Source organism: Mesoplodon densirostris, chromosome 20, assembly GCF_025265405.1.
Source record: "Mesoplodon densirostris isolate mMesDen1 chromosome 20, mMesDen1 primary haplotype, whole genome shotgun sequence".
Taxonomy (NCBI): domain Eukaryota; kingdom Metazoa; phylum Chordata; class Mammalia; order Artiodactyla; family Ziphiidae; genus Mesoplodon; species Mesoplodon densirostris.
In genome coordinates this window covers 22,625,477-22,651,103 of record NC_082680.1, presented here as the reverse complement: position 1 = coordinate 22,651,103, position 25,627 = coordinate 22,625,477, and the positions used below count along the sequence as shown (strand labels likewise).

Below are 25,627 nucleotides of genomic sequence, written 5' to 3'. Positions count from 1 at the left end.
CGAGGCTTTGACACAAAGGAAAAGTAAATATTCGGGACAATATGAGAAGACTTTGTGATCACTTACAGTGAATCGTCATCTGACTCACTCCGGATTCTTTATGCAAATCCATTAACCCACCCCGTACCCCTGCACCCCCGCTAGCCCTCAGATGCCAGGCCCGTGCCAGCTGCAGGCCGTCCCTTCCTGGCAGCCCCGTTCCTCCGCCCTGCCGATGCTCAGCCTCACCCGCTCCCGCCACACCCTGGACTCGGGCTGACTTTCCCACCAGGTTTGATGCGGCACTTGGCTCTCCCGTCAGCACTTTGGACCTTGGCTCCCTCCGCAGCTCCTGGCCTCTGTCATTCTATTTGCTGGCATCTCCCACGGACAGGGATAAGTAGTGCCCACCCCAGCTTGCCCCCCACCTCATACCACTCCTGCACACTCTGCTTGCTTAGCTGGGGCCCCTACTGGATAGGCTCCGCCCACTCTGCAGAGGCTGGGGAACTGGAGAAGACTTTATCAGAGCCCTTCTTAACGTGACGGAAGATATAAAAAGAACATGCTGGGTTTCCGGAAGACGTGGCGGCTTTCGCCTGGGCTTTTTCCCGGCTTCGTTCTCTCGACTTTGCTTCACACCCTGGCCACTCCGAGGTGCTATCGACGCCGCCCTCACCCCTGCATCCATGATCTCCTTAACGGACACCCAGATAATTGGAATGGGATAACAGGATTTGGAGTGTTTTTCCTGTTCTTTGGAATGATTCTCTTTTTTGACAAAGCACTACTGACTATTGGAAATGTTTTATTTGTGGCTGGCTAGGCTTTTGTAATTGGTTTAGAAAGAACATTCAGATTCTTCTTCCAAAAACATAAAATGAGAGCTACAGGATTTTTCCTGGGTGGTGTATTTGTAGTCCTGATTGGTTGGCCTTTGATAGGCATGATCTTCGAAATTTATGGATGCTTTCTCTTGTTCAGGGGCTTCTTTCCTGTGGTTGTTGGATTTATTAGAAGAGTGCCAGTCCTTGGATCACTCTTGAATTTACCTGGAATTAGATCATTTGTAGATAAAGTCGGAGAAAGCAACAATATGGTATAACAACAAGTGAATTGAAGACATTTAAAATATTGTATTATTTATAAAATCCTTTGAAGAATATTCAGCACAAAATTAAATTACATGAAATAGCTTGTAATGTTCCTTACAGAAGTTTAAAACGTATAGCCTACAGAGTAGCAACAGCAGTTAACAAAGAAGCAGTGAAAACAGACTTCTCACCAAGTCATCTAAGAAGTCAGCAAGCAAACCGAAGGAGATGAAATCTATGTTACAGTGAATATTGAAACTCTTGAAGGGGATTTTTACTGTTTTTCCACAGTGTGTGAAACACAGCCATCCTTTAGAGAACTATAGTGCCTGTTTCTTTTCTTTTTATTTTGAAGATGCAAGCACACCCATAGGCATTTGCTTTTTAGAACTGTAATGTCCTCCGCAACAGCGAAAATATTTCCAGTTGCACTGTGTCTCTGAAAGTGATGCCTGAGTTAGATTGGATTATGTCATCATGATATATTAAAACCAGGAACCCCCCCCCACACACAAAAAAAGAACATGCTGTTACTTGGTGCTTCAGAACTGCCCAGAGAAGAAAAGAAAGTAAACCTTAGTGCTGGGGAGCAAGATTTCTTACTTAACTGTAACTCTGCACGGCCCAGACCCATCAAATGTCCCCCAGCTGTTGCAGGCCCTTCCATCCCAGAAGGGGGAGGAGTTTCAACATTGACGCCACCAAGTGCCTGACGAGCAGCCAAACAGCGTGACACCCCCTACGGCAGTTGGCCCTGTGATTCAACAGGCATTTACTGAATACCAACAAGGTGCCAGGCCCTGTGCTGGTGACAACCACGTTAAAGACACAGTCTTTGCCCTCAAGGAGCTCATAGTCTGGTAAGGGACTCATATAACAGGGTTAACACATTATGCCTAGACCAATTATACAAAGAATTATCCGCACACAAAGGAAGGGGTCGTGCACTTTGCCTGGGGTAGGGCGGTGCGGATCAGGGAAGGCTTCCCAGAGGAGGTGACATCTCAGCTGGCTCTTGAAGCCCCAGAGTTTTTCAGAGAGAAGAAAACTGAGGGAATGGCATCACTGAGGCACGGAAGCAGGATGGTCCCAGTGAGTTCCTGGGAAGGTGAATTGTTCAGTGTTGTTCAGTCCAGGAGGAAAGGGGAGGACAGATGTAGAAGACGCTGATGGACAGGCTACAGTCAGAATAAGAGATGTGTAAGGAGCTGGGACTTCATGTATGGGGAATAGGGAGGAGGGGACTTCAGGATTTTAAGCAGGCCAGTGACGCAAGCAGGTCTGGGTTTTAGAAAAACCCCTCTGTCAGCAGCAGGGGAAGAGGTTAGGTGGCTGGGGGCAGGATGGGGCCGAGAAAGAGAAGCTGACACGGGGCAGGAAGAGCAGCTTGGAGGCTGCTGCCTTGGTCCTGCTGTGTAGCGGTGAGCGCCTAATGCAGGCGGTGATACTGAAAGTGATACGGCGGACAGAGCCCAGGAACAGCCTGCAAACAGCAATGGAAGGACGTGATGATGGCTTTACAGCAAGCAAACAGCAGATGCGGAAACAGAGGACGACGTCATCCCACCTGCCTTTTGTACATTGCTTGTGTGTCTCAGGACACATTGATGCACGTCATTGTTTTGTTTTGGACTTTTGGGTTGTTGTCCGTTTGCTTTTTGAAACAATCTCAAAGTTACAGAAGAACTGCAAACACAGAAGAAGGAACATCCCCCCTAACCACTTGAATAAGTTGTCAACATGATGTTCCATCAGCTCTGAACTCTAGTGTATTTCCTATAAACAGGATATTTTCCTCCAAAACCACAATATAACCACCAAGATCAGGAAATTAACATTAGTGCATTACCACCGTCTGATCTTCAGACCTCATTCAGGTTTTTCTAATTTTCCCATCATGTCATTTAGGGCAAAAAAGGACACAGTCCAGGGTCACACATTGCATTTCATCATCATGTCTCGAGGCTCCTTCAGTCTGGAACAGTTCCTCAGGCTTTCCTTGTCTTTCACGACCTTGACACTTTGGAGATTTTCTATTAGTTATGTTGTAGAATGTCCTTGGGTGGGCACTCACTGTTGGAGAAGGGAGTTAGTCCTTCACGGTGAGATTCAGGTCCTGCATCTTTGGCTGGGATATCCCAGAAGTGATGCTGCGGTCTTCTCATTGACTACTATTGGGCGGAGTCTCACATCCAGTGCGGTGGTAGAGCTGAGGATCCCTCCTAGGCCCTTTGAGCCTAGTTCTCTGACCTCAACATCGCATAGCCTATGTCCTGATGGTCTCCCAGAGACATGTAGGTATTCCAAGAAATGAAAATTATTACTCAGATGAAAAATGTGTCTGCAAAGAATGTAATTGTAATAATAAAAATGCGCTTTGGCTACGGATTCCCAGAAGATCCTGATGTCCCTGAGGGCTTCCTAAAAGAAATACACAGACTGCGTACCTGTGGGCATCACCAGGGTGCAGGCCTCCTCCCTCCAGCTTCCCCTTACTCCCTCCATCAAGGGTTCAATCAGAGAGAAAAGAGGATGAGCCCTTTTGCTCTTCTAGCAGAGGATACCTTTTCTTAAGATTTACCCTGGAAAGGGCCACCATTCAAGGCCTTTTCTGGAATGTCCTGGGTAATAGTTTGAGCTCTAAGAATCTAGAGGAGCACTGCTCAAAGCATGGGGGTGGCAGCAACGTCCCCGGGGGCTTGTTAGACATGCCAGTTCTGGAGTCCCACCCTAACCACTTGAAGTAACATTTTGGGAATGGAGTCCAGGCTTTCCAGGTGATTCCTGTGCTCACCTGTTCTAGAGTTCTGGTCTGGGGCCTGAGATCCTACATTTCTACCAAGCTCCCAAGTGGTTCTGAGGCTCCTGCTCTTGAGGCCACAACTTGAGTGCCAAACCTGGGACCTCTGCAATCAGAATCCGCGTTTTAATCAGACCCAGCGAGGCTCAAATGTCCATTAAATTTGGAGAAGCACTGCCCAGACCTCTCTCTTCTGAGTTGCATCCACAGCCTTTGAGGCAAGTCAGAGAACAAAATGTCTCTCTGAGTCACTTTGCTGCTGATTGAAGTGAAAATAAACAGGTACCTAAAGTAAATATCTTTTCTAGGTTGATCCAGTATCATAAATTAATTGGGGATTAAAATTTTAAGAATTTCAGACCAAACTGGGACCTTTGCACATGCTCTTCTCTCTCTGGAATGATTTTCCCCTCCCTTCTTTTCCTGGATAATCATAAGACCTTGGCTCAACATGTCACTTTCTCAGGAAGGTATTCACTGACTGCTAACGAAGCCAAGTCCCATGGGATGTGCTTCCTTAGCACCATGAGTCTTAATTTTACATAAGCTCATGACTATCTCCTCTTTTGTAGGTGCATGGGAGTAGGTACCATGTCTCATTTTGCTCACTTTTATGTGTTTTACCCCCTAGCACCACACCTGGCCAACAGTAGACTCTCAATATATATCTGTTGAGTGCAAGAGTATAGTAGGAGCCTCTAAGATAAGCCCTAATTATTCCCTCCCCCTGGCAGTCATGCTGGTGTGTAAATTCTCTCCTTTTGAACGTGGGCTAGATATTGTGACAGAGTAATGAGCTATCGTTTCAAGACTACAGTAGACCATGGCTTTGTTTTTCATGCTTTCTCTCTCTCTCTTGCCTGTCATTCTGAGGGATAACGAGTTATGAGCTGCCGTGTTATAAGATGCCCTGTAGAGAGGTCCACATGGCAAGGAACTCACGTCTCTGGCCAATAGCCCATGAGGAACTGAGATCTACCAACAATATGGGAATGAGTGTAAAAGCAGATCCTCCCTCAGTCGAGTCCTCAGATGAGACCCCAGCCCTAACCAACACCTTCACTGCAAAGTTGGAGAGACCCTGAGCCAGAGGCACCCAGCTAAAGTGGACCCAGATTCCTAACCCATAGACACTATGAGATAACAAATGTTTGTTGTTTGAAGGCATTATGTTTTGGGTAATTTGTTACACAGAAATAGATGACTAATACAAAGTAAACTAATGAATATTACATTAGGTGTCAGACAGTTCACGTCTACTTGCTTTAACCCTTCCCCTAAAGATAATAGGTTATCCCTACTTTACAAATGAAGATATGGCTGATCAGATGGACTGGTCACAGCTAGTAGTGGCACAGGCGGGATGTGAACTCATATCTGTCTACCTGCAAAGCTGAGCTCTTTTCAACAAGCCATGCTGCCTCCACACTTAAGGCAGAGTTTTCATTTTACACCATCTTTACCAAGGCAGAAGAGGGGAAGGAAAACTTCCCAGTTCTTTGCATTCATACGGTATGAATCATACTCAATTTTTCTATGTAGTATTAGTTCACCTTTTTTTATGACTCTTTCACAAAGATACTACAAATTGAATTTTGATTTTTTCCAACTCCCACCACCCCCCACTGAGGATCCATTCTTCTGATTTCTCCAGCCTCATCCAGGGCTGGGCCGGAGCCATTTCTCAGACCCACCACCCATGACTCACTACAGAGAAGTGGTCCTTTGGGGAGTGGTATGATAATTGTGAGAATGGAAGGAGGAATGAGTCATGTACCACATACTTGATTTTATTCCTTTGTTTGATTAACTTTCTTTGATGACCAGCAGAGTCACAGGCCTGCAGAGTTGACGAGGAGAGAGAAATCATGAAAAAAAGTATGACAGGACTCAAGTAAGAATCCCTTTGAAATTCCACAGTAGAAGTGATAACTACAGAGGATGAGGATTGCAAAATAAATTCTTGACCATGTATCAATACACAGGGCAGAGAAGTCTTGTCAATCTCTTTGCCAACAGGCTTAGTAACAGAGGGGACCCCCCCCACCGCAGGATTTGGGAGAAAGGGGAAATCTGCTGATCTGAAGCAGCTGCTAGTGGTGTGACAGCTATTTGACGTCTCATGTTAATCTTTAAAATTCATGCAAAAAGATGCCATATGTTACATCACAAATGCACATTTGTTCAATACAAAGAGATAATGTCTTCCCCAGATTTTCAAGTGCAATTTATATTCAAAGAAATTCCCCATTCTCTTTGGCTTTATATACCTCCCCCCAATTCTCCCACACACAGACACACACCCTGCATATATGTATAGGAGGAAGTAAGAATATGCATTTTCCATAGCTTAGGCTGCTTCAGGGAAGAATTACTTTGTCAATAAAAAACAGTCTTTCAGGGACTCCCTGAACAAAATTATAAACGGCCTGTTAAATTACCTAAAACAGAAAATTAATTATCAAGCTTCTGACAAAATTCCAGAGTTATGAAGTAACCGGGATTGTCCTAGAAGATTTGTTTTTTTTCTTTTTTTCTCTCTAAGCTTGTTCTACTCCTGCAGATAGCTCTGCTATTTAATACCCTCTTGGCACTAGGTTTATTTTCCTCCCTTGATTGCCTCCGAATGTACTGTAATCCTCTTTTCTGGTTACTGTCCCTTTTAGTACAGGTAAATCAACTGTATCTAGTGGTAGGACAGATGCCACATGAAAGAAGAAGGTTACAATTGCTTTATCTGAGGCTGTCACTCACCTCTGGGGTTGAGAGGCAGACATTTGTAAGAGTCCAAGGGCTCAGATACATGAAGGAAAAAGGAAAAAGATGGGAAACAAATGAAGCATTGAAGGGTTGACATATTCCAGTTCTTTGATTTTTTTCTTCCTGGGAGTGGACAGGACAAAGAAATATAGAGGAATAATAGGGTTATGGGTGGGGAAAGTTTGCAATTTTCACATTCTTCTTTGGATATGGACTAAAAGGCATTCATCTTTTGTTTTGTACTCTGACCTTTTTCTAAGTCGCTGTAGGCTTTCAAATATAAAAGTGTAATCAGGGGCCTCTAATGGATAACTCTACAATTATACATCAATTCATTTGACAAATACATATTAATACCTGCTAAATTAGGCTTGAAAGGAACTTCATGCCAAAATAACCGAAAAAAATGACATTCCACTAGAGAAGCACTCTGTGCCCTTTTCCAGATCTAAATCCCCATAGTCGGCATGTCTGAGGGTTGGACTAGTTAAGCAAACTAACACAGGCCTGCAGGATGAAATCAGAGGGGTGAACACACAATAAATAGGCAATCCTATGGGCAGTAGACAAGACCTCTGTGCAATACTTCACAAGAAAAATTTTAAAACCCAACTCACTCATTTTTCCCTTTATTCACCAAGCATTTATTGAACACCTACTGTGTGCCAGGCACTGGGAACACAGCGATGAATAGGGTACAGCCCCTGCCTTCTAGTTGCTCCCTGTCAACTAAGGAGCAGGTGTGTGCTGTTGCTCCCTGCAGGGCTGGTGAAGAGATGTGTGAGGGAGCTAGAAGGCAGCTCACCACCTTCCAGAATGCTCGGATTTCTGCTGAGGAGGAGTCCCCCTCCATTCCTTTATCCCTTTTGAGCACAATGAAAATTCCAGGGAAGGCTGCTGTTGCACCTTTATTAAGAAGGATTCAGGACTTCCCTGGTAGTGCAGTGGATAAGAATCCACCTGCCAATGCAGGAGACATGGGTTTGAGCCCTGGTCCGGGAAGATCCCACATGCCACGGAGCAACTAAGCCCGTGAGCTACAACTACTGAGGCCGTGTGCCACAACTACTGAAGCCCGTGCACCTAGAGCCTGTACTCTGCAACAAGAGAAGCCACCGTAATGAGAGGCCTGCGCAATGAAGAGTAGCCCCCAATCACCACAACTAGAGAAAGCCCGCGTGCAGCAACGAAGACCCAACACATCCAAAAATAAATAAATAAATTTTAAAAATTAAAAAAAAAAGAAGGATTCACATGCCCCCAAACTACTATAGCTTCCTTATGAAATAGAGCTTTCTTCCCCAAAGTTTGGCAAATCAAACCTGTTATTGGAGAAGTAAGTCTATGACCAGAAGGCTTAAGAAATGCATCCTTTTAGTGCCCCTGAACCTGCAGGCCCCGTCCAGAAAAACCTGACACACATGATAAATATCTCTTGAGTAGTCGGCCAGGGTTTCAACGTTTATTTAATAACCTTGCTATATTCATAACATGGTGAAGTAAACGCTGTATCCCTGCACTTGGAAACTTTCAGTTGAGGTGGGGACATGAATAAATGTATTAAAATAGCAGTAAAAAAAAAAACCATTTAAATGGTACACCAGACATGGAGAAATGATGCATAAAAGGGCAAAGAGGTCACAGGAAATGTAAACAGGTGGAAAGAGTTTATCAGGGAATATTTCTAAGAAGAGATGTGCTTAGAACTGGATTTTAAAAGACCACACAGTGTGTGGAGGTAGGCTGGTGGCTGACCTCCTCTGAGGTTCCATTTCCTCATCCAGAGAATGGATGTAATGCACATAGGTTGCAGGAGTTGCGGAAGGACGAAATTCGATAGAAATTTCCTGGGTCGGTGCCCAAGCATTTAGGAGGCACCAATGAATATCAGATGCGCTTTCCTGTTTTATTTTATGCCACTCACATTTGTTATTGTTTAATAATAGAAATGCTGATGGAAGTAAAGAAGAGCGCACTTCTCACATTTTCTATCAGGAGGCTGAATTACTTTTAACAGCAGCAGAAAAATATAGTAAAAAATAAGAAATTTAAAGGAAAATGTACAAAAAGTAATCATAAATCTATGTTAATAGGCACATTATATAAAGATTTAATGTATAATAGTCATATATTTATACATACAATATATACCCATTATATGTACATATAATACATATTCACATAACACATATTTATACACTATACAAATAAATATATATAAACACATTATATAAAGATTTAATTTTTGAGAGTTAACATAAAGGGGGGAGGGTATAAAGGAATAGTGTTTTATTAGGATAGTCCTAGTCTGAAGGAAGCAATGGGTCTGTGGAGGTAATGTCACACAGCGGAATCTTGAATGAGTGATTTCCAGTCACACAGAAAGGTTATTTTAACCCCACGTTAAACACCCTTCAGTTGCTAGTTAGACCCACTTAGGCTGAAGTAGATTCTAGAAACGCAATGCTGTGTTCACCAGCCAGTCACTAGCCAGAGGCGTGGTGAGGACTGAGGTTTTTTTCATCCACAATATGAGAGCTGCTGTCCCCGCCGAGCATGGCTGTCATTGCTTTATGCAGTCACAGCCCTGCCGGAGACACAGCCTCATCCCAGAGCTTCTTTGCATCCTGGGCTGGAGACCTGGAATGGAGGAGGCCCTGCTTGGGGGCGTCTCCCTAGCAGTGTGTGCAGCCATGGGCTTGCCCCATCCAAAGGCACCACCTTGATTATCAAAAAAGAATAGGGAGAGGAACCAAGATGGCGGAGTAGAAGGACGTGCTCTCACTCCTTATTTTTTTTTTTTTTTTTTTTTGTGCGGAACGCGGGCCTCTCACTGTTGTGGCCTCTCCCGTTGCGGGGCACAGGCTCTGGACGTGCAGGCTCAGCAGCCATGGCTCACGGGCCCAGCCGCTCCACGGCATGTGGGATCTTCCCGGACTGGGGCACGAACCCATGTCCCCTGCATCAGCAGGCGGACTCTCAACCACTGCACCACCAGGGAAGCCTATCACTCCCTCTTATGAGAACACCAGAATCACAACTAGCTGCTGGACAGTCATCAACAGGAAGACACTGGAACTCACCAAAAAAGATGCCCCACATCCAAAGACAAAGGAGAAGCTACAATGAGATTGTAGGAGGGGCGCAATCACAGTAAAATCAAATCCCATAACTCCTGGGTGGGTGACTCACAGACTGGAGAACACTTATACTACAGAAGTTCACCCACTAGAGTGGAGGTTCTGAGCTGCACATCAGGCTTCCCAACCTGGGGGTCCAGCAACGGGAGGAGGAATTCCTAGAGAATCAGACTGTGAAGCCTAGTGGGATTTGATTGCAGGACTTCGACAGGACTGGGAGAAACAGAGACTCCACTCTTGGAGGGCGCACACAAAGTGGTGTGCGCATCGGGACCCAGGGGAAGGAGCGGTGATCCCAGGGGAGACTGAACCAGACCTGTTAGTGTTGGAGGGTCTCCTGCAGGGGTGGGGGGTGGCTGTGGCTCACCATGGAGACAAGGGCACTGGCAGCAGAAGTTCTGGGAAGTACTTCTTGGCATGAGCCCTCCCAAAGTCTGTCACTAGCCCCACCAAAGAGCCCAGGTAGGCTCCAGTGTTGGGTTGCCTCAGGCCAAACAGCCAACAGGGAGGGAACCCAGCCCCACCCATCAACAGTCAAGTGGTTTAAAGTTTTACTGAGCTCTGCCCACCAGAGCAACACCCAACTCTTCCCACCACCAGTCCCTCCCATCAGGAAACTTACACAATTCTCTTAGATAGCCTCATCCACCAGAGGGCAGACAGCAGAAGCAAGAAGAACTACAATCCTGCAGCCTGTGGAACAAAAACCACATTCACAGAAAGACAGACAACATGAAAAGGCAGAGGGCTATGTACCAGATGAAGGAACAAGATAAAACCCCAGAAAAACAACTAAATGTAGTGGAGATAGGCAACCTTCCAGAGAAAGAATTCAGAATACTAATAGTAGAGATGATCCAGGACCTCGGAAAAAGAAAGGAGGCAAAGATTGAGAAGATGCAAGAAATGTTTAACAAAGACCTAGAAGAATTAAAGAACAAACAGAGATGAACAATACAATAACTGAAATGAAAACTACACTAGAAGGAATCAATAGCAGAATAACTGAGGGAGAAGAACAGATAAGTGACCTGGAAGACAGAATGGTGGAATTCACTGCTGTGGAACAGAATAAAGAAAAAAGAATGGAAAGAAATGAAGACAGCCTAAGAGACCTCTGGGACAACATTAAACACAACAACATTCGCATTATAGGGGTCCCAGAAGGAGAAGAGAGAAAGGACCAGAGAAAATATTTGAAGAGATTATAGTCGAAAACTTCCCTAACATGGGAAAGGAAATAGCCACCCAAGTCAAGGAAGAACAGAGAGTCCCATACAGGATAAACCCAAGGAGAAACACGCTGAGACACATAGTAATCAAATTGGCAAAAATTAAAGCCAAAGAAAAATTATTTTAAGCAACAAGGGAAAAATGACAAATAACATACAAGGGAACTCCCATAAGGTTAATGGCCGATTTCTCAACAGAAACTCTACCAGCCAGAAGGGAGTGGCATGATATACTTAAAGTGATGAAAGGAAAGAACCTACAACCAAGATTGCTATATCCAGCAAGAACCTCATTCAGATTCGATGGAGAAATCAAAAGCTTTACAGACAAGCAAAAGCTAAGAGAATTCAGCACCACCAAACCAGCTCTACAGCAAATGCTAAAGGAACTTCTCTAAGTGGGAAACACAAGAGAAGAAAAGGACCTACAAAAACAAACCCATAACAATTAAGAAAATGGTAATAGGAACATACATATCAGTAACTACCTTAAACATGAATGGATTAAATGCTCCAACCAAAAGACACAGGCTTGCTGAATGGATAAAAAAACAAGACCCATATATATGCTGTCTACAAGAGACCCACTTCAGACCTAGGGACACATACAGACTGAAAGTGAGGGGATGGAAAAAGATATTCCATGCAAATGGAAACCAAAAGAAAGCTGGAGTAGCAATACTCATATCAGATAAAATAGACTTTAAAATAAAGAGCGTTACAAGAGACAAGGAAGAACACTACATAATGATCAAGGGATCAATCCAAGAAGAAGATATAACAATTATAAATATATATGCACCCAACATAGGAGCACCTCAATACATAAGGCAACTGCTAACAACTATAAAAGAGGAAATCAACAGTAACATAATAATAGTGGGGGCCGTTAACACCTCATTTACACCAATGGACAGATCATCCAAAATGAAAATAAATAAAGAAATGGAAGCTTTAAATGACACATTAGACCAGATAGATTTAATTGATATTTTTAGGATATCCCATCCAAAAACAGCAGATTACACTTTCTTCTTAAGTGTACACAGAACATTCTCCAGGATAGATCACATCTTGGGTCAAAAATCGAGCCTCAGTAAATTTTAAAAAATTGAAATCATATCAAGCATCTTTTCTGACCACAACGCTATGAGATTAGAAATCAATTACAGGGAAAAAAAACATAAAGAAACACAAACACATGGAGGCTAAACAATACATTACTAAATAACCAAGAGATCACTGAAGAAATCAAAGAGGAAATCAAAAAGTACCTAGAGACAAATGACAATAAAAACATGACTATCCAAAACCTATAGGATGCAGCAAAAGCAGTTCTAAGATGGAAGTTTATAGCTATACAAGCCTACCTCAAGAAACAAGAAAAATCTCAAATAAACAATCTAACCTTACACCTAAAGGAACTAGGGAAAGAAGAACAAACAAAACCCAAAGTTAGCAGAAGGAAAGAAATCATAAAGATCAGAGAAGAAATAAATGAAATAGAAACAAAGAAAACAATAGCAAAGATCAATAAAACTAAAAGCTGGTTCTTTGAGAAGATAAACAAAATTGATAAACCATTAGCCAGATTCATCAAGAAAAAGAGGGAGAGGAATCAATAAAATTAGAAATGAAAAAGGAGAAGTTAAAACAGACACCGCAGAAATACAAAGCATCCTAAGAGACTACTACAAGCAACTCTATGCCAATAAAATGGACAAGCTGGAAGAAATGGACAAATACTTAAAAAGGTATAACCTTCCAAGACTGAACCAGGAAGAAATAGAGAATATGAACAGACCAATCACAAGTAAGGAAATTGAAACTGTGATTTAAAATCTTAAACAAAAGTCCAGGACCAGATGGCTTCACAGGTGAATTCTATCAAACATTTAGAGAAGAGCTAACACCCATCCTTCTCAAACTCTTCCAAACAATTGCAGAGGAAGGAACACTCCCAAACTCATTCTATGAGGCCACCATCAACCTGATACCAAAACCAGACAAAGATACTACAAAAAAAGAAAATTACAGACCAATATCACTCATGAATATAGATACAAAAATCCTCAACAAAATACTAGCAAACAGAATCCAACAACACAGTAAAAGGATCATACACCATGATCAAGTGGGATTTATCCCAGGGATGTAAGAATTCTTCAATATATGCAAATCAGTCAATGTGATACACTATATTAATAAACTGAAGAATAAAAACCATATGATCATCTCAATAGATGCAGAAAAAGCTTTTGACAAAATTCAACACCCATTTATGATAAAAACTCTCCAGGTAGTGGGCATAGAGGGAACCTACCTCAACATAATAAAGGCCATATATGACAAGCCCACAGCAAACATCATTCTCAATGGTGAAAAACTGAAAGCATTTCCTCTAAGATCAGGAAGAAGACAAGGATGTCCACTCTCGTCACTATTATTTGACATAGCTTTGGGAGTCCTACCCATGGCAATCAGAGAAGAAGAAGAAATAAAAGGAATCCAAATTGGAAAAGAAGTAAAACTGTCACTGTTTGCAGATGACATGATACTATACATAGAGATTCCTTAAAATGCCACCAGAAAACTACTAGAGCTAATCAATGAATTTGGTAAAGTTGCAGGATACAAAATTAATGCACAGAAATCTCTTGCATTCCTATACAGCAATGATGAAAAATCTGAGAGAGAAATTAAGGAAACGCTCCCATTTACCATTGCAACAAAAAGAATAAAATACTTAGGAATAAACCTACCTAGGGAGACAAAAGGCCTGTATGCAGAAAACTATAAGACACTGATGAAAGAAATTAAAGATGATATCAACAGATGGAGAGATATACCATGTAATTGGATTGGAAGAACCCATATTGTGAAAATGACTATACTACCCAAAGCAATCTACAGATTCAATGCAATCCCTATCAAATTACCAATGGCATTTTTTACGGAACTAGAACAAAAAATCTTAAAATTTGTATGGAGACACAAAAGACCCCGAATAGCCAAAGCAGTCTTGAGGGAAAACAACGGAGCTGGAGGAATCAGACTCCCTGACTTCAGACTATACTACAAAGCTACAGTAATCAAGACAATATGGTACTAGCATGAAAACAGAAACATAGATCAGTGGAACCAGATAGAAAGCCGAGAGATAAACCCACGCACCTATGGTCAACTAATCTATGACAAAGGAGGCAAGGATATACAGTGGAGAAAAGATAGTCTTTTCAATAAATGGTGCTGGAAAAACTGGACAGCTACATGTAAAAGAATGAAATTAGAACACTCCCTAACACCATACACAAAAAGAAACTCAAAATGGATTAGAGACCTAAATGTAAGACTGGACACTATAAAACTCTTAGAGGAAAACCTAGGAAGAACACTCTTTGACATAAATCATAGCAAGATCTTTTTTGATCCACCTCCTAGAGTAATGGAAATAAAACCAAAAATAAACAAATGGGACCTAATGAAACTTCAAAGCTTTTCACAGCAAAGGAAACCATAAACAAGACGAAAAGACAACCCTCAGAATGGGAGAAAATTTTTGCAAACGAATCAATGGACAAAGGATTAATCTCCAAAATATATAAACAGCTCATGCAGCTCAATATTAAACAAACAAACAACCCAATCCAAAAATGGGCAGAAGACCTAAATAGACATTTCTCCAAGGAAGACATACAGATGGCCAAGAAGCACATGAAAAGCTGCTCCACATCACTAATTATTAGAGAAATGCAAATCAAAACTACAATGAGGTATCACCTCACACCAGTTAAAATAGGTATCATCCGAAAATCTACAAACAAAAATGCTGGAGAGGGTGTTGGGAAGAGGGAACCCTCTTGCACTGTTGGTGGGAATGTAAATTGATACAGCCACTCTGGAGAACAGTATGGAGGTTCCTTAAAAAACTAAAAATAAAACTACCATATGACCCAGCAATCCCACTACTGGGCATATAGCCAGAGAAAACCATAATTCAAAAAGACACATGCACCCCAATGTTCATTGCAGCAGTATTTACAATACCCAGGTCATGGAAGCAACCTAAATGCCCATCAACAGACGAATGGATAAAGAAGATGTGGTGCATATATACAGTGGAATATTACTCAGCCATAAAAAAGAAAGAAATTGAGTCATTTGTTGAGACGTGGATGGATCTTGAGACTGTCATACAGAGTGAAGTAAGTCAGAAAGAGAAAAACAAATACTGTATATTAACACATGTATATGGAACCTAGAAAAATGGTGCAGATGAACCGGTTTGCAGGGCAGAAATAGAGACACAGATGTAGAGCACAAACGTATGGACACCAAGGGGGGAAAGCAGCGGGGGGGGGGTGAGGATGGTGGTGTGGTGAATTGGGTGATTGGGATTGAGATGTATACACTGATGTTTATAAAACTGATGACTAATAAGAAATGGCAGTATAAAAAAGTAAATAAAATGAAATTCAAAAATTCAAAAAAAATCACCACCTTTCCTCAGGCTCAGAGAGAAGAAATTAGCCTGCTGTTCCAGGGTTCTGTGAAGAAAAACATGCTGAGCCCTCAGGTTTATTCTGCAGCCTGCACTGACCACACTGGTCATAGCCAATACCATTCTTGGCTAAGAAATTCTCTTCATTTAGAGCTAAACCTACCACTGCAAGTTGTTATCACTGTGAGGGGAAATCTGCTTCCAGAGAATCTCCACTCATCCCAGACCTCTGAATTCCTCTGAGAAAATGTGGGCCTGAGGAAGCCACATGGCAGCTGTAAGTTCCAACTCTTGTTCCAAGGTTTAGGTGTTGTTATGGGTTGAATTGTGTCCCCGAGAAAGATATATTGAAGTCCTCACCCCATCAGTCCCTCAGAATGTGATCTTATTTGGAAACCAGGTCTTTGCAGAGCTAATCGAATTAAACTGAGGTCATTAAGGCAGGCCCTAATCCAATGTGACCAGTGTCCTTATAAAAAGGGGAAATTTGGACACAGAAAGACATGCACAGAGGGAAGATGATGTGAAGACAGCCATCTACCAGCCACAGAACACTAACGTTGCCAGAGCTAGGAGTAGGCCTGGAACAGACCCTTCCCTAGAGCCTTCAGAAGAAGAATGGCCCTGCGAACACCTTGATTTTGGACTTCCGGCCTCCAGAACATGAGACAATGGATTTTTACTCTTCTAAGCCATCCAGTTTGTGGTACTTTATGACACAAATACGTATATAGTAGAACATTTTCTCACTAAAAGAGACCGAAATAATTGGAAAGACCCAGTTCAATCAGAACATCTAAGTTCCACCAGGCAATTACGGGGTTGCAAGAATCCCAGAAAGGGGAAAGGAACCAGAGAAACAGCGTGTTGGCAGTTGGTACTCTTGGACTGAACATGGCTGTGGGCACCGTTCAGTAGCCAGAACTCTTTCTTCGGCCTCCCCTGCAAGTCCATTGTTCACTTTAACAGATAAATCTCAATTGTGCAGGGCCTTTCGTTCCATAGTGTTCTCACTTTTCAGCAACTCAGCTCATCGTTAGGTCTGGAGAGAGGCCCATATTCCTGGGACACTGGGCATGCTGTCAGGGACAAGTGGGAAAGAGGGACTTTCTCCATCCTTCTCTGGCTCGTGTCAGACTAGGCCATTTCTTATCAGGCCCTGTTGGAAAAGGCAAAGAGTGATGATTTCTGAATTACCTTCCTGGAACAGGGAGGGGCACCAAAAAAAAAAAAAAAAAAAAACAGGAAAAGTGAATTCCAGTCAAGTTGCTGCATGCTGGGGGCTGTCCTGGGGTGAAATGACAAACTGTTATCTGAGTGGAGGTGGGATCATCAGGGCAGGCAGCGTGAGTCACCACAGGCAGGTAAGCCGGCTAATGGTCATATTTGGAATTCTAGCCACACCTTTGCAACTGCAGTCCTGTGAAGTTGGAGAGTCTGTTGAGAGTCAAGAAAAATCTTCCCTGGACTCTTCAAAGAATGTGATATCTTGTATAAACAATCACTACACCTCCCATTAAAAAAAAATGTTCTTGCCTTAAAATTATTTTTGATAATAAGAATAACATCAAACCACACTAGAGCAAATAAAAAAATTAAAATGAAATAGAAACAAAATCACCCATAATTCCATAACCCTAATACAATTTCTCAAATATTGAAAAATAAGGGAATCATTAAGTATATCCATATATACATATGGTATAACCATACAGTTGAAGGTTATGCATTTAAATGGAAATTATAACAAATCTCAACTAAATAGTTAACAAAACTGTTTACCTAAAAGAATCAGAATATTAAATTCTGTGTGCAGTACGATCTGGAAAAGGGATGCTCAGAAGGAAATACACCAAAATGTAGTGGGTCAATTTTACTTTCTTCTTGATAGGCTTTGCATTTCCTAAATGTTTTACAATTTTTAGAAGTTACCTTCTACCCAGAATTTGGTAAATTTTCAGTTTTATTTCCTTCTCATTTTTCTACCATCTAAGTACTTACTTGTTTAATTCAGCTGAAATTTTTTCAAGAATGCCATGGCCCTCCCCTAGCTTTTTAAAAAGTTGTCAACAGATAACCAGAGGATGTTAAAACTAGAAGAGGTTTTTGGAAATCAACTATTTAACCTGCTGCAGCAGTGGAAACTGAAACCGAAACTGTTTACATCTGTTCACATGGCCAGTGGCAGGGCTGGGACAGCAGGATTTCCAGAATGTCTGCCTCAGCACTTCATCCTGTGTTAGCTATTCAACATGGTGAGTGGGCAACACATTCTGTCACTGTACTCAAGTTACTGTGAGCTAGAGTATGTTGCACAGAGATTTAAAAATGGATACAAAAGACATATACACGACATTGACAACTATTGCTTGCATTCTGTCAATTCAATTTTTATTTTATTTTTTCTGGTGTTGTAAATCCTCTGGGATCTACCCTCAGGTACCAAGTTATTGCCTGTTCCTGGCCTCGTGCACTGTTTAATCATCACCCCAACAGTAGCTTTCTCGGTCATAAATGATTGTCTACAGCAAGATTTCTCTAGGTGTGGCCCAGATACCCATGGGAGTCCCTGAGATGCTTTTAGAGGATCCACAGGGTTAAAAAGATTTTCATAATACGAAGACATTGTTTACTTTTGCACTCTTATTCTCTCATCAGTTGCCATTGTTGTTTGCTGTATACTGTGTGAATCGAAACAGGCTGAATGAAGAAGGTATGAGAACCTAGCTGTCTTCTATTAAGCCAGACAGAAAAGAGATTTGCCAAAAGTAGAACAATGCCACTCTTCTCACGACATTATTTTTTTTTAAGAAAATATAGCTATTTTTCATAAAATACATTAATTTGAAATTTTAGTATATGTTATTGGACTGGGTTTGCTATTTCATGTCTAATGTCAATATCAATAGGTGTAGCTCCCACATAAACAAAAGCTCTCTGGGGTCCTCAGTAATTCTGAAGCGTGTAAAGGAGTCCTGAGACCCCATTTAAAAAGCAGGAGAGCTGCTACTCTGCTTCCCCCGCCTGAGGGACCCAGGTCCCACACAGCGGTGTCCCCTTACTCTTGATGCTGCTCCAAGACTGAGGGCCCTGGAGCATCCAGTGTCCTGCAGAATGGAGAGCTTGGAAAGAACTTTCTGGATCATGAGGTTGGGGTCCCTGGTGGAAGATCCCACTGTGACTTCCTTCTGGGTCACAGGGAGAGCAGGGAGCAGAATGTTGAAGGAATTTTCAGGGAAGGAGAGAGGGATCAATTAGAATGGACCTGGTTCCCTGGCATGTGGGGGTCTTGGGGAAGAAAAATGGGAGGGGAAGAAAAGAATTAAGAGAAGAAAGCTAGAAAGAGAGAAGTAAGCTGCCCTGTGCGCTTCACTCTGCTTTCAGACCTAAAATATCCTAAATCAACCATAACCCATTTATCTTCAGCACCAATATCTGATGCAAAAGTCTTCACAGCTCATGGAACAATCTCTCCAAAGCATGAAATTCTTTAATTTAGGACAGAGCATGTCATTAGACTATTACAGATGCAAATTCCTATGGAGAGTTTATACGTTGGCTGAGGGACACAATGCACAAGCTTAGTTCTGCATTGGAATCACCTGGGGAGCTTGTAAAAATCCAGATGCCCGGCCCCCAGGAGTAGAACTGGACATCAGGATGTCTTAATCTCTCCAGATGATTCCACAGTGCAGCCAAGTTTGAGGACCACAGAACTAGGGAGGTAGAAATCAAGAACACAATCAAGTGACCCCTGGAAATGGATGGGGACCTTAGTGCCTGAAGGAAAAGAGGGGTGTGCAGGGGATCCCAGAGAAACAGCACCACCTTCACACCCTAGCTCCAGGCTTCAGTGGGTCCTCTTCCTCCCTGGTACCTCCTGTTTGGAGATGCTGGGTGTTCTGTGGGTTCTCTTTCCTTCCAGCCAGGCCTTTACCCAGCTGGTCCACAGGAGGCACAGCCCTTCGACAGGGAAAGGAGAGGGGACTTGGCAGTTTTCTCTCCAGCTCTTCAAATCAACAATTTTGCTCACAGATCAGACTGCTGGATCTTTTCACATCTGAAACTCAGAATTTGACCTGCTTGTTTTCCTTCCCCTGTCTGACTCACAGGATGAGTCACAGCGAACCTTGTTCATCTCCGCTGGACCAGGGGAAGCAAGGGCGGAGGGAGCGGGCTTCCTCTCCCTGTGAGGGTTGGGCTGAGGCTGAATTCCAAGCTGCCTTCTCACCTCCCACCCCAGCTCGGCCCGCTGCCTCTGAGGTTTATTCTTGGACTCCTGCCCCCCTCTCTGGCAGAATGATGGTCAGGGATCGATAAGCCCAAGGCTCCGGGGATCTGTGGCTGAGGCACCCACCGATTTCTCCCTGGCCTCTCTGTTCCCTGAGGTACCTGAAACAAACATAACACTCAAAACTCTCAGGCTGAAGGACGCTTTGGGGTGAAGAGGATGGTCCATCCGATAAGTGTCGTAGCAGCACAGAGCTCCTGGGCAGGAAGATATCTTGAAATAAAGAGAAATGTAGCCCTCTCTGCTAAGACACTTATCAGAGGCAGGGAGACAGGACCAACATCTAGGATGTTTATATTTATTCCTGTTTCCAGGAATGTGAAATTCTCTCCTTTCTGATGCTACCTGCCTCTCTTCCCGGCTGTCAGAGGTTGCCCAAGCTCTGAGGACCTTCCTCCACGGAGAGATTTAGAATGGAGCCCAGAGAGGCAAGGTGATGGAGTGAAGGAGAGTCTCCTGCATCCTGGCCTGTGCTGGGGGGCACCCACCCCACGCGCTGGGGTCTGACACGGGGAAGGAGCAATTCACAGACCGCCCACCCATTCTTTCAACAGCCATCTACTGGGCAAGTGAGACAGGCACAAGGGAAGACTCAGGATGAGGCAGGCTTCCATCCCCAGCAGCTCACGGCCAAGCAGAGGAGCACAACCCGCACAGGACAGAGTGGAGAGGGTGCAGCCAGGGATACCCCAGGGTGCGGTGGACGTGGAGGGGCGGGGGTTAAAGCAAACCGTCTGGAGGCGGGGAGAGCTCCTGGGAGACTGAGCTGGCGCGGGAGCCAAATGGAAAAACCAGGGGATGGGGGGTGGGAGAAGTCAGTGGTTACCAATGTCCGTGATATTAACCCTCTTCACCCAAAAAGATGAAGAGCAGGGCAAAGTCTAAAGGAGTGACCTTGTCACTGTAATGGTAAATCTACAAGGCTAGTCCCTGAGGTGTTGTGACACAGACTCTGGAGACTTGTCTTGCTCTTGGCCCTGCTCACTGGGCCCTGGGAAGGCTCTCACTTGCCTGGACCTCTCGCCGCTGGGCCCAGCTGCAGCTGCTTCATCCTGGTGCCGTTCTTCATCCCAGCTCATGGGTCCATGCAGGACGCCCCATCCCTGCCGACTCTGTCGAGTGGCTTCAAGGTCACTTTGCCATGGGACGACCACTCAGAAAGGCTTTCACTTTTTTGCTCAGCAAAGAAGGAGTTCCTTGTGTATTCAGCAAACGTTTATTGAGGAGTTGCTGTGCACAAGGCACTGTGTCAGGCTGTGGAAAGAAGGGAATGAATTAGACATGGCCTCTCGTGAGCGTAAAGGCAGGTATGCCAGCTACAGGCTGCAGTATAATAACAGAAATGCTGTGAGGACAGAGGGGAGCAACTGTCTCTGCCCTGAGAGAATCAGGGAAGGCTTCCTGGAAGAGGGGGTAAGAGATCCAAGCCTGCGAGAATAACTGAAGCTGGCCAAGTAGAGAGGGGAGAGATGGCAGCGCTGGGCAGAGGGAATAGGATGTTGCAGAAGGCACAGCATGCGTGTTTGAAGAACATCTTGTTTGAAGGAAGTGCTTGCCATGTGTGGAAGAACAAGAAATCCGGTATAACCTGAAATGAGCTGAGTTAGCCTGTAGCCTTGAGTGAGGTTTCACTAGTTTTATTTCATTCTGTTTTAGGATATTTTGGCTTTCTATCCAAGGAATACATGTCCATAGTTTAAAGAGGGGCTTTCTCAACCCTTCCTACCCAGTCAGCATCCATTCTCCGGAGATCACCACTTCAACTCTTCCCACCTAGTATTTGCCTCCATGTTTCTAATCTGCATGCTCACGTTGCTGCTCTTGACTTTTCAGTCTTAGTATCTATTGACTTCATACTATGAAAATTGAGAATTTCACTTGCTGGTACACCTGCCTAGTGCCCTGGTACAGATATACACGTGCACACACACATATACATGCTCCCATTTTCCCAAAATGATTTCACGAAATATGGCTACATCAATACCCAGGGATTGCATTATTATGACTACGTGAACCTTCTCAGCTGAGCCATCTAATACTTTATGATTGCATTTGTTTTCTTGCTCAGCTGCGTGGTTCCTAGGGTTAATAATTATTCGTATTATTCTTTTCTTGCCCAGTTTCTTATGTCCCTACTGCAAATTTATCCCAAAACTCTGCCAGAAGTATAGATCTCCTTTCAAGACATCTGAACATATCCACCATCAGTTTCCTGTTTTTTCCTTGGAGACATCCTTCCAGAGTCCAATCTCCCTGCTGGACTTGTTACTTCTTACGGATGCTGCCCCATTATTGTCAGTATTACCACGTGGACATGTCTGGGGTTGGGGGGACCCTGTTCTACCTACCGCAGTGAAATCTGTTCCGCTTTCAGAGACACTGGTAACTCAACCAGCCCTGCCCTCGTCCCGCCCCCTCTCTTTGTCAACCAGCAACTTCTTGAATGTGTAGCTGTAGAAATGCAGCCTCGCAGCCGTGTCTTCTGGCTCACAAACTACTTCATCTCTCTTTTCAGGAGTCAGAAATCAATGTTCCCATTTTACAAAGGGAAGAACCAAAACCGAGAGAATATTAACATTTTGTGTAAAATGCCAGAAGGCAAATTCCAGTCTCATTTCTGGGGCTGATCTCTGTCTTCCACACGTGACATCCATGAAATTCAGTCGATCCTGGATAATGTGATAGACGAGGTGGAAGATCAGCATAAAGCATTTCCACCGGATCCCTCAGCGGAGAAAAGCACGACCTACGCTTGCTCCCAACACAGACGGCCACTCTCCATCCACCTGGTTGACTTCCACAATTTACTTTTTTTGTTGTTTTGTTTTTGTTTTTTGCAGTACGTGGGCCTCTCACTGTTGGGGCCTCTCCCGTTGCAGAGCACAGGCTCTGGACGCGCAGGCTCAGCGGCCATGGCTCACGGGCCCAGCCACTCCGCGGCATGTGGGATCTTCCCGGACCGGGGCACGAACCCATGTCCCCTGCATTGGCAGGCGGACTCTCAACCACTGCGCCACCAGGGAAGCCCCACAATTTACTTTTTTATGGGCAGTTCACTCCTCAGTGAAAGAGAATCATGTGGTCAGATGACTTTTATAGCCATGAATAGTGGAAGCCCACGACAGCATTTCAGTGACTCCCGCCCACCTCCTCCTGCCCAGTTCAGGCTGCGAGAGCTGCGGCCTCGACACCGTCTAGAGGAACCTGTGGAGGCTTGGTCGGAGACGGTTAAGAATCAACGGAAACAACCCTCTTCCCTTTATTCTCAGAATGCCACTTACAAACGCATTTCAGACCTCTTGGTTTCTCTCAATCCTTTTGAAGTTCAAGTTCACATTCAAGATTGCTACTATCAATCCTTCTCTGTTCATGGTCGGGTTACCAGCCTTGGTGAAATAGAAATACCGTCAATGTTGGCTTCACTAGCTTCATCACATATTATAGAATGAAGCACAAGCGACAATGATCTCAACGTCTGTGTGTTGAGAAGTCAAAACTCAGGGGGGTGGGGGGAGGAAACTTGGCAGGAAACTGCTTGGAAGGAGAGAACAGAGGTAATGGAGGGCCTGGCGGGGCACTGAGGAGGCAAGAAGAGAGGCTGCTGTGAAATAGCTCCGTGCAGGCAGTAGTCAGCTACACTCAAAACCTTGAGCATGCAAACATTTAAAAAATAACAGCAGAGGAGATTTGAATACCTACTGCCTTGTGCTGTGTCCGTGTGTACCTGTGTTCTACTCAACACAACTCTTGAGAGTCAGCAAAAGCATCAAATGGGGCACTGTGATCCTGTGTCCCACTCCAGGTACCCAGAGTAAAAGAACAGAGCAGTTGACCCTCTATATTCGCGGGTTTTGCATCCATGGATTCAACCTACCCTGGATCCGAATCCACAGATGCGGAACCTGCGGATACTGAGGGCCGACTGTACTATGCCTAATTATATAAAGGACTTGAGCATCCGTAGGGTGTGGTATCCGTGGGGGCAGGGTGTTGGGTCCTGGGACCAACCCTCCACAGATACCGAAGGACAGCGTCAGTAACAGCTGCTGTGGTGACAATATTATCTGCTTAGCCAACCTCTCAAGGGTCAAACACAGACACAGGAGTACTGCAGTAAACTCAGTAAAATATGCACCTCAAAGCTGAGGAAAAGTGGGTCTTTTCCCAGTTTAATCCCGGATCATCCTCACACAACTGTTCACCTACCTCTTCCTTATCCTTGTAAATAATCAAGTACTTAAGGAAATCTTCATCTCTGCCCCAAACTAGGTCAGGCCCCCCATTCTATGCTCCTTAGCACCCTGCCCTGTTCCTTTGTGGACTTAGCACAATTATAATTAGATAATTAGATATTATAATTAGATAAGTAATTGTAATTAGTTATTAAATTTGCCTCCCTCTTCTCACTGCTTTATGCCAATTACTTAATATTATATAATTGTCAAATGAATGAATTGGCATTTCACATCTAAAAGTCTCTGTAACATGTAACAGCAAAACTCCAATTCAGAGAGATGTAGAGGGTAAATTTTCCACTTATTCTAAGATCGCATTGTTTCCTTTGTATGTCTGTTTTCAAATCCAAAAGCCCAAATGACAAAGCTAACGAGAGGCTGTGTACTTAACAGGGTGGCTGGGACGTTTCTAGACACATAGGTGCCCTTAATGTATGTGACGACACTTGGTGGCCGCGATGACTAAGCCACTCTTTAGTGCTCACTAAGATAGTTACAGATTTCTATTTAGAGTAAATTTAGCCATAATGATAGCAGCAGTCATCACCATAACAGCTAACTCAAAGAAGCAGTTTTCATCCAGAGAACTGCCGGTTCCCATTTAGCCTGCATCCCTCGGACAGCCCAGGTGGATGCTAACACACCTCCCAGCACCTTCCTGCCCTGCCTTTTACTGGGACCTTCTCTGACATCTCCAGTCTGCATCATCACACCTTATCTGAACCCCCAGAGCGCCCCATGCTGCACGACACTATATCAAGCATTCATCCATTTGTCCAACAAATATGCGTTGTACAGCATCTAAAACGTGCCAGGCACTGTACTGAGCATTTGCAAATATTTTGAAATACATCGTTCCCTATTATTTCACAGGTACAAGTTTCGTGGAGGGGATGAGGGTGAAAGTGAAGGCTATGTTTTACATAGTTTAACCCCCAAAGCACTCAGAACGGTGTTCAGTAATAGTTAATAGACGATGTTATGTTGGTGGCATGACTAATCAAATTAACGCACGGCAGAGAGGACTGGCTAATCCAAACTGAAAGGGAACTGATGTGAAATAAACCAGAGCAGGGAACCATGACAAGGAAGAGAGTAGGCAGAAGATGGCAAACAGAAACATTCTTGGGAAGGGCTAAAGCTAGCAAATCCTAGTCTTTGCGGTCCACACGGCATCATTCCCCAAACACTTCCAAAATGGACATTTCGGCTGCGGCTTTTGCGTGACACCGCTGAGCGAGGTGGTGAGGTGCAAAAGAGGATGCGTTCCAGAGGAAGCATCGGGAGACAGGAAAACAAAAGGAGAGGAGCTGTGAGGCATTAGGTGTGTAGAAGGAGCCGTGCAGAGTCATGCAGTGCTGGCTTACTAGCATCACAAACAGCGGAATCTGAGTGGGCACGAGAGTTCCAAGTTGCTGGAAATGCATTGACTATTCAATGAGCATCCCCTGTTCCATGAGGCTTGCCGAAATACATCCCTGTTCTCTCCGGCTTCCCCCATGTGAGCCTCTTATCTATTCCTTGCTTCCTGAAACAAGCCCAATTACGAGACAGTGCAAAACTGGGATTGTCCTTCCATGCAGAGCAACCTG

At 43.9% G+C, this 25,627-nt stretch overlaps 1 pseudogene; it reads left to right on the top strand.

The window, feature by feature from the left end:
* Positions 1–595: 595 nt before the first annotated feature.
* Positions 596–1,343, top strand: LOC132481310 (vesicle transport protein GOT1B-like; annotated as a pseudogene).
* The last annotated feature ends 24,284 nt before the right edge of the window (positions 1,344–25,627 follow it).